The sequence below is a fragment of the Suricata suricatta genome, chromosome X (genome assembly GCF_006229205.1).
Source record: "Suricata suricatta isolate VVHF042 chromosome X, meerkat_22Aug2017_6uvM2_HiC, whole genome shotgun sequence".
Lineage (NCBI taxonomy): Eukaryota > Metazoa > Chordata > Mammalia > Carnivora > Herpestidae > Suricata > Suricata suricatta.
Window position 1 is genome coordinate 93,629,594 of NC_043717.1, and position 10,181 is coordinate 93,639,774.

The following is a 10,181-nucleotide window of genomic DNA, read 5'->3' on the forward strand; positions in this document are numbered from 1 at the left end:
GTCTTTGGATTCTGTGTCTCCCTCTCTCTCTCTGACCCTCCCCTGCTCCCATTATCTCTCTCTCTCTCTCTCTAAAAAATAAGTAAATAAAATGATGCAATCATTGTTTTTAGGAACACTGCTTTAGCATCATATTTGCTTTATTCCTTGTACTTAAAGCATTTTTCATTTGACAAATGTAATGCACAACTACTATGTGCTTGTTCCCATACTAAAGGCTACAGATACACATGGAGTTACAAATGCATGTGTCTGCTTTCCATGAACTTATAGTTTAGAGAAGAGAAACAAACATGCAAAGACGTGATGAAAAGCTTCGGGTGTAATGGTGGACATCTAGACGGTTCCCAGTAGGTGTAGCACAAAGGAAGTATTGATTAGCTCTTGGGGGTGGAGCAGAATCTGAGAAACTTCGTGGAGGAGGTGCCCCTTGAATCTTGAAGAAAAGGACTCCTTAAAGCAGACAGGAGGCAAAGAAGGAAGGACATCTCTGACAGAGCGAAGGGCATGAACACAGAAGCAGAGGTGCACCGAGACTGGGGAGTAAGGGTGACTATTAGCGGCTCTGAATGTCACTACTGAAATGGGCGGTGGGAGGAAAAGGGGCACAGACAAAAAGATGAGACAACTTTTGTTTTTGTCACAACTTGCCCAGATTCAGGCCTGTAACCAGTCTATATTTTCCCGTTTCATAAAATCGCTTCAAGTCCTACCCACATAAAGTTGTAAGAATCTGCAAGAAAGTTTTGTTTCCAAATTTGTTTTACTAGTATTTTCCACGTAGACATGGTGCTGAATGGCACAGCAGGATTTGGTTTATGCTTTACTATCTACTACGTATTCATCTGAGCTAGTTAAAGACTTTTTTTCTCTTGTTAGAAAAAATAGTAGCCAAAAAAATCCAATTAGCCATTCAGATTTCTGGAACCCCAAAGCGGTTGTTAGCTTCTTAAATGTTAGTATTATTCTGGAATATTTTTCACCAAAAGTCTACACCATCCATGTTTCAATTCCTCCATCCCCCCTCAAATCCCTGGCTGCACTTTGCAACAATGGTTACCAGTCTGGTGAGAATGGGTCCTTTTCATTTTTGCTGTGGAGTCTATTAGCTATTGTATTAGAGTTCACAGGGTGAATGCTTGGTGCTCCTACGAAGCTGACATGTTAGTGCTCTTTTGTGATATATTTCTCTCTCAAAATTGGAGAGTCTTTATCTCCTGTTGACTACGGGCTATCTTGCATGAGCATCATTCCTGCCTTTTCAAAGGGAGCTGGTCTAGTGCAATAGCCATTTGCCATAGGAGGATTCCATTACCTCTCCTTACCAGAAGGATAGATCCTGTCTGGTGTTTACACTGAAGATGGGAGAAATTTAATTAAATTCTTTCAAGTGCTAGATTTACTTACACTATCAATTTACTGCTAAGCCCACCATTCTCATTTTGGAGAAAGAGAATAGGACCATATGTCTCCAAGTTATCAACTGTCGGCACTTCCAGTAATAGTTTTCTGCTTAGAATCAAAAGAAAGATTTGGGTTTTTGAGTCTCCAAAGCCCTCTAGTGAGAACCTTATAAACTTCATGATTTGGAACTGAGATTACTATACACTTTTGTTTGTTGGAATGAGTTTTGCAATAAATCTAGTATCTTATTTGCAAAATGTCTTAGGGCAAAGTCTGGCAGCTTCTCCAAAGAGTAGTTCTCTCGTCCCATCATTGCCTGGTGAAAAAGTATGCAAGAGTTAGATTAAGCAGCAATAAATCATCCACATGTTTGGTCAAGTGACAAAATACTAGCCTGTGGGGGAAAGCTAGAGAAAGCAAGGATAAGGACACACATTTATCGACCTGGAACCTACAGATAAAGATTTCATAATCCTATCTAGAAAATGATATTATGGGAAATCTTCTCCCCTCGAGTTTCAGTTTAGATGACTAATTTAAAGACAGAACAGAGATACATGTGCATATTCACATTTCTCAAATCTGTATCAAAACATCTGATATTTGGATCAGAGCTGAGAAGAATTCTATGCCAAATCGAATGGGCCATGTGGCCTGTCATCAAGTAGCTTATAGTGGAGTTGGGAAGATGGGATTTCCACACATGGCATCATGAAAGTCAAAGAAAGTTTCTGATGGGGGCCCCTGCGCAGTGCAGTCAGTCAAATGTCCGACTCTTGGTTGCAGCTCAGGTCATGATCTCACAGTTCATGAGATCAAGCCCTGCATCGGGCTCTGTGCTGGCAGCATGGAGCCTGCTTGGGCTGCTCTTTCCTTGTCTCTCTGCACCTCCTCTGCTCACACGTGCACATGCTCTATTTCTCTCTCAAAATAAATCAGTTTTTTTTTAAAAAAAGGAAGTTTGTGCTGAAGGGTGAAATGAATTTAAATTAGTATAAACATGCAGGGTACAGTCACACATCAGGAGCTATGGAAAGTTAGGAAGAGAAACAAGGATTAACAGTAGCTCATATCTTGGGGAAACATTCATGAAGTTTATGCCATGTCTCAAAGGCTAGGCATGTTTTGGATGCACAGAAGAGAGAGAGAATGACACATTCTGATTGGAAAAAGGGGGTGAAAAGGAGCAAAGGCATCAAAGAGTAAATATGGTAAGCAGAAGGCAAAGAAGAGGCCAGGATGCCTAGGTTGGAGTATGTGAGAATTCTGGCCTTCCGGGGTAGACTCAGACTTGGCAATGCCAGCTTAAGAATTCGGTTTGGGTTCTACAGAAAAGAAAGTGCCATCAGGATCCATTGAGCAGTGTGGTGACATGATGAATGTAGTATTGTGGGAAAAATAGACGGCGATTTATAAGATTACATATGGCAGTCCAGATGGCAAATGCACAAGTTGCAAAGATTCTTACTTGCCAGCACAGTGAGCAGGGAGCTGACTGTGGTAGGAAAGAGACTGAAGCCTGGCATGAAACCAGGCCACGATGGAAGCTAGGATCAGCCAGGAAGAATACAGATGGGGAGAACAGAAAATTTCAACTGGTGACATGGAAGAGTTGTAATGAAACATTCTGATCATTTGGATACAGTGTTTCCAAAAGACTTAGTGAGGGAAAAGACATTAAGGAGAACAGGAGGGTTGGAATAATGAGGCCCCATTATTACCTGGCCACTGCTTCTCTCTACAACCTAATTTTTGTTTTTGAAACAGAGGGAATGGGGTGGGAGAGGGGCTGAATGAGAGAGAGAGAGAAAAATCTCAAGCAAGCTCCACACCCAGCACAGAACCTGACGTGGGGCTCTATCTCATGACTATGAGATCATGACCTGGACCGAAATCAAGAGTCAGACGATTAACTGACAGAGTCATCCAGGCGCCCCTCCAGCCTAATTTTGATGCATGTGCCATCGTACTGAACTGCCTGTGGCTTCCTGAAATCAATGTTTTCTCACCTCTCCAGACCTTTGCCCAGAACACTCTTTCTCTCATTGTTCCTGAATTATTGTAGGCAGAATGGCTCCCAACAATATTCAAGTCCTAGCTCCTGGAACCTGTAACCATGTAGTAAAAGGGACTATGCAGATGTAATGATGGTTACATTCCCCAAGATATGGAAGGTAATCCTGGTTTATCTAGGTGGGCCCAATCCACTCACATGAGCCCTTGAAAGCAGAGAACTTTCTCCAGCTGGAGTCAGAGAGATGTGGCAAAAGAAGTCAGAGAGATTTGGAGTGGGAGACAAACTCAACTCACTGTTGCTGGAGGGAGGCCACAAGGAAACCATAAGGAGGAATGAGAGTGGCTTCTAGAAGCAAAGACTGGCCTCTGGCTGATAGCCAGCAAGGAAACAAAGACTTTGGTCCCACAACTATAAGGAACTGAATTTAACCATCAACCTGAATGCTTGGAAGTGGATTCATTTCCAGAGCCCCAGAAAAGAATGTGGTCGCTGACATCTTGGCATTGACCTTATGAAACTCAAAGCACAGGAAACAGCCAAGCCACATTGTACTTAGACTTCTAACCCACAGAGCTAGGAGATGATAAATAGATGCTCCTTGAAGGCAATTCGATTGTTGTAATTTGTTACAGTGGCGATAGAAAACAAATATAGCATCCTTTAACAGTCCAAATATCCTACTTCTGGGAAGGCTTTCCTGAGCCCCTCTTCTGGGCTGGCATAGCACCACGTATGTCTCCTTATAATGGCAGGGAAGACATTATATTGATGCCATCCGAGTGCACAGCTATCTCCTTCCTTAGATCATGAGGGCCTTGAAGGAAGGGACCATGTCTTATTCATTTTTATATCTGTAGCACTGTGTACTTAGCAAAGTACCTGGCAGCAGGTGCTCAATAAATTATTGAGGGGGAAGGAGAAGGAAGATAGAAGAAGGAATAGGTGAATGAAGAGGCTGAGAGAGAGAAAGGGAAAGAGAAAATGGAGAGGCAGTTATGGAATGAATACAGCACGAGAATAAAAGGTACAGCATAGGGAATATAGTCAATGATATTTTAACAGCATTGTGTGGTGGCAGATGTAGCTACACTTGCGGTGAGCACAGCGTTACATGTAAAGAAGTTGAATTGCTATTTGTACACCTGGAACTGATGTCACATTGTATGTTAACTATACTCAAAAATGACCACAAACCCTTTAAATAAAAAAGAAAAATGGAAGGGCAGCCAATAATTACGACTGAGTAGAGCGTAGGAACAGTGTGGTGGCAACATTGCCTGGAGATACAAATAAATACTAACAGGAGACTTAAGGGTTAGAAAGGAATATCAACGAGCTTAGAGGACTCTAGAAATGCATAAAAATTATAGGCATGAAGTTCTACCCAAACATTACTAAGCCCCACATAGGCAGCATACCTTCCAGTGTGCTTTTTACTTCTTGGTTCCTAAACAGGAATGGATGACCAAAAGTCATCCGTCATTGGAAATAAAGCTTCAGCTTGAAAGACAGAGACCAACACAAAGGGAAAAGATACTGAGGCATTTTATAGAGTGGAAAAAAATGTCTGTGAAACAATAATTTATATCCTCAAAGAAACAAGAGACCATCACTAAAACAAGAACATGACTTTATAAAAGAAAGTCAAAGAATAAGAAAGTTTTTGAAAGTGAAAAATATGATAGCAAAATAAACAAATTTAATGAACAGGTTTGAAGATAAAGTTGAGGAAATCACATAGAAAGTTGAAGAAAAAGCTTTCATTTCATCCATCAAAATTGCTTGAGTGCTTACTATGTGCTTAGAGTTCTAGGCTCTTGCAATATGTTACTGCATTATCATCATCAACAGCAACAAACTGACAAAAATCCAGTCTTTATATGGCTTATATTTTGGTGGACAGTATGAAAATTAAAAAAAGTAGAACACTCCAACCCATCCATCATCAAACTAATTAAGAATTTCCAGAAAGAAAACAGAAAATGGTGGGAGAGAATTATCAATGAAATAATGCAAAATTGTTTTAGAGGACACAAGTCTTCATATTTAAAAGGCCATCCTAGAACCCCGAACAAGAACATTGTGAAATTCCAGAACACTAGGGATAGAGAGAAGAATCTGAAAACTTCCTGAGAGAAAAATAAAATAAGTCACATACCAACAAGTATCAGCTTTTCAACAGCAAGATTTTATGCAATGGAGTAATGCGTTCAAAATTCTGAGCAAGTGATTATTTTCAACCAAGATTTCTTTCCTCAGCAAAGTCTCAAAAATGTTGCGTATAAGGGTGCCTGGGTGGCTCAGTTGGTTACGTGTCTGACTCCAGCTCAAATCATAGAGTCATGTATTGAAACCAAACATTTGTATCACATTTATCAAATGCTTTCACCTAGGTCATTTTTGTGAATCCCATGAGGTCAAGGTCATCCAGCTAATTCACAAGTAAGGATGGAGCAGCACTAGGATCCAGGACTGGCTGCCAGTGATCCCCACCATTGTATCACTCCAGCAACGTGCTTCCATGTGAATTTTTTTCGGCCCCCTCCCCACTGCCCTTAAAAGACTCACTTGGCCACTGTAGTGCTTAGTACTGCACATGCCACACCTCTTCCAGAATTTCTGCGCCAACCTGCCCTGGCCCCTGATTCTTTTCTTTCCAAGCACTGAACAAAGGCGGGCAAAGGAAAGGCGGGGGCATCAGCAAAGAAAGGGGAGGGAGGGCGGTAAGGTTGGGTGGAGAAGAAGTGGGGGAAAAGCAGGGCTCAGGCACCCTTCCTGTTCGGTGACTGGAATTACAAACGTGCTCTGTGCTCTCAGTGTTCATCTCTTCAGATTCACAGAACCGAGCCCCTTTCGCTGCCTTCAAGGCAGAAGACAGGCATTTAAGATCATGTGTACTAACAAACATGCAAGGAAAGGCATACTCATGGCCCTTTGATCCACAAACAATCCAAAGTGCAAAGGCGGCAGCCTTCAGAGGGAAGTTTCTCAGTCAAATCATGTGCGGGGTCTGCCCTGTCAGGGCTTCTTCTCTCATTGCCTCCAACCAGACACCCGGCAAGATGGATGCCATCCAGAGCAATGTCCCAATCGCCACCTCAAGAAAACTGGCCACCCCGAGACTAGAGGCTGGGAAGGTGCTTCTCTGTGGGAATATTGGGAGGGGCCATGCCCAGGAGGTGAAAGACATCAGTGATGGGAACTTAGCTCCAATGTTCTTGGAGTGGCAGCCTCTGGGAACGCCAACCCTCTCGCTCCCCGCTGCCCGCCCCCCTCCCCCCGTTTGGCACAGTTTGGGGAATCTGGGTGGGTTAACCTTCAGTTACATTTCCTCAGGCAGGCCTCTTTGTGAAGCTTGCATAGAGATGGATGGTGCGTGAGCAATCTGGATGCCCATGCTGCATTCCTTCATTCTCCTGATATCTCCCCCTTCTCTCTGCTCTACTTTGTGACTGCTCTAGGAGGCTGTGCGTCCCAAATTATCTCTTCAGTCCATCTAAGGAAAGCGATGGAGTCGCCAGAAACAAAGTCACTTTGAAGTACTTGCGTTCCCCACATGTTTTGCTTTGTAACACAGGAGACGTGGGGGAGCAAATCTTTACTGGGAACTGAAGGCACGGACATACAGCCTATGTCTGCATTTAAAGACACATAGAAGTTTGAGCTAGCAGAATCCCTGAAATCACCCTCACTTCACAGAGGAGGAAACTGAGGCCCAGGTAGAGGCAGGGACCTGCTCATAGTACTTAAAGAGTTAGCAGCTGAGAACTCCAGTCTTTGTATCTTGTGATTCCATCATCCCCTAGGAAATTTTCCTTCTCTGCATAGTCCAGATTGGTTCACCACCGCTATGGCTGTGTTTTAGCTCCTAGGAAGAGAGGAAGAAGAAGTACAGAGTAAGGCATTTTCTTTTTATTTAAATTCAAGTATAATTAACATCCAGTATGACATTAGTCTCCGGTATACAATATAATGATTCAATAAGTCTATGCATTACTCAACGCTCTTCATGATAAGTGCAGTCTTGATCCCCTTCACCTATTTCACCATCCCCTCAGGCAACCTCAGATTTGTTCTCTATATTTAAGAGTCTGGTTTGGTTTTGTTTTTCTCTTTTTTTCTTTATTTGTTAATTTCTTAAATTCCACATTATGAGTGAAATCATACGGTATTTGTCTTTTTTTGACTGACTTATTTCACTTAGCATTATATCCTCTAGATCCATCCATGTTGATGCAAATGGCAATATTTCATTCCTTTTTATATATGGGGTGGGGGTGGGTTAAATGGCTGACAGGCATTAAGGAGGGCACTTTTCAGGATGAGCTCTGGGTGTCATATGTGAGAGATGAACCACTGGGTTCTACTCCTGAAACTAAGACTAAACTGTATGTTAACAAAAAATAAAAATAGAAATCACTTCTCTGCTCAAACAAACAAACAAATAAATAAATAAATAAATAAATAAAGGGGCACCTGACTGGCTCAGTTGGTGAAACATGCAACTCTTGATCACATGGTTGTAAGTTTAAGGCCCATGTTGGGTGTAGAAATTCCTTAAAAATAAAATCTTAAAAAAAAGTTTCAGGAATTTATGTTGAAATAAAGCCAGAGAATGGGCAGTAGTAGGAAAGTGGCAGTTTCTAAAACATGCTAATTTGATTTCCCATATAGGGGAAAGGCAGTTTTAGAGGGGAAGTGGGTTGCTGCTAGGCTAGGGAGGGTCTGAGTCAAAGCCAACAAAAGAGTAAGTGTCTGAAAGTTGTCAGTTTGGGTAATGGGCAAGCCAAAAGTATATTTATGCATTCTGGATTGGCTACTGATAAAATTTAGCAGAATCGGATGAAGAGATATAATCCTGATACTCTACTCCCTGGTAGAGTCACTTCTATCTCTAAGCTGTGTCACTCAGGTCTCATTACTCAGTTCCACTTGCCTGACTTGAGAGTTTAAGTTAGTCTCCCTATCTTCTCCAGATGGACAGAGAAATTTGAAAAGGGGGACCTGAATGTTTCTAGACTAGTTCAGGGCACTGCTGTCATTCTCTGAGGTTGGCACACCAACTGCTGGGAATCAGTAACAAAGCATTGTAATATACTTACAACTAGACAGAGACAGATACTCTAGCTGCATTAGTCCATTGAGATGAGGTGTAAAGCAAAGATAGGTACATGTTCAGGCAAGTGATTAGTACCAAGAGGTCTAAGACGAAGGAAAAACCTGGCCCTATAGAGGAGTCCTTGGAATAGAAGAGCCCAGTAGCAGGCTGGTGCCATAGAATAAAGAAGTCCAAGAAGCTGGCAACCACCTGTCCATGGGGAGCAAAGCCTAAGCTACTGATTGAGTCTATCTCTCTAGCCTCAAAGCAGTGTGACAGGTCTGAGCATTCTAGGAATTCAAGGAATAAGAAGTCAGCATGGGGACCAGAACAGATGCAGAGTATTATGAGATATGGTATTCAGATAAGGACAGATGGAAGGTCAGTCAAGGAGCAGTATCTCAGGATTTAAGCTTTATCATAAAATGCAAGAGAGAAAGGAGGTTATGCCGGCATCTCTGCCCAATCTATGTTATGTCTGTATCATCTACTCTATACTCAAATTAGAAAATTGGGTATCACCCTTGACTCTTCTCTATTCAGAATTACCAAATTCTATCTATTCTTTACATAGAATTACCTATCTTAATTCTTAATTACCTCCTGCCCCTCTGCCATTACTTAGTCCAATCTCTCTCTCTCTTTCTCTCTCTCTCTCTCTCACTCTCGCTCTCTCACTCTCTCTTCCTCCCTCCCTCCCTCTCAGGTTATTGCAATAGCTTTCTCATTTGCCCCCAATTCCACTTTTGCTGCCCTAAAATCCATCTGTTATGCACTGAGTTGTATACCCCCACCGAAGAAAATTTATATGTTGGGGTCCTAAACCCCAGTAACTCAGAATGTGACTGTATTTGGATACAGGTTACTTAAAGAGATAATTAAGTTAAAATAAGACCATTAAGGCAGGCCTTAATACAATTTAACTCATGTCCTTATAAGAAGAGGAAAGTTGGACACAGGTAGGCCCAGAGTAAAGACAATGTGAAGGCACAGGGAGAAGATGGGTATCAACAAACCAAGGAGAGAGGCTTCAGAAGAAATCACATCTTGATCTTGAACTTCTATCCTCCAGAGCCCTGAGAAAATTAATTTTTGTTGTTTCTGCTACCCAGTGATACTTTGTTATGACAGTCCTATCAAATTAATACACCATCCTCCACACTGCCTCCAGAGTGACCTTCATTAAATGCAAAGTTGGTCATGTTAGTTTTCTGGTTAAGCTCCTGCTTTCAGTCTCACCAAGAACAACCCAAAACCCTGGGTATATATGCATGTAAAAGACTTGGAAGTTGCTAAAGCAATCAATCATCAGAGAAGTCAATATTTCAAAGAGGGTTGAATCACTGAGAGGAGGGTTCTTTTTTCCCAGGTGACATTTGCAAATTCTGGGTGCATAGTAAGAGGTTGAGAAACTGGGCTTTGGCTAGACAGAGGGCCACTGCTGGAGGACACAGGAAGAATAGACTTTATGGTTATTAGGGGCAGATTTGAGGGCCCAAGACCCCAGTGAAAACAGAAAGGGAAAGAAATGAACGTGACACATATCTGGTGTTTTCCTCTAGAAATTTGATTAAATTTGAAACCATACATGTCATTTTACATGATGTTCTCCAGGTTTATCTGTTTAGTATCATGGGTCAGGATTTCATTCTTTGTTTAAGG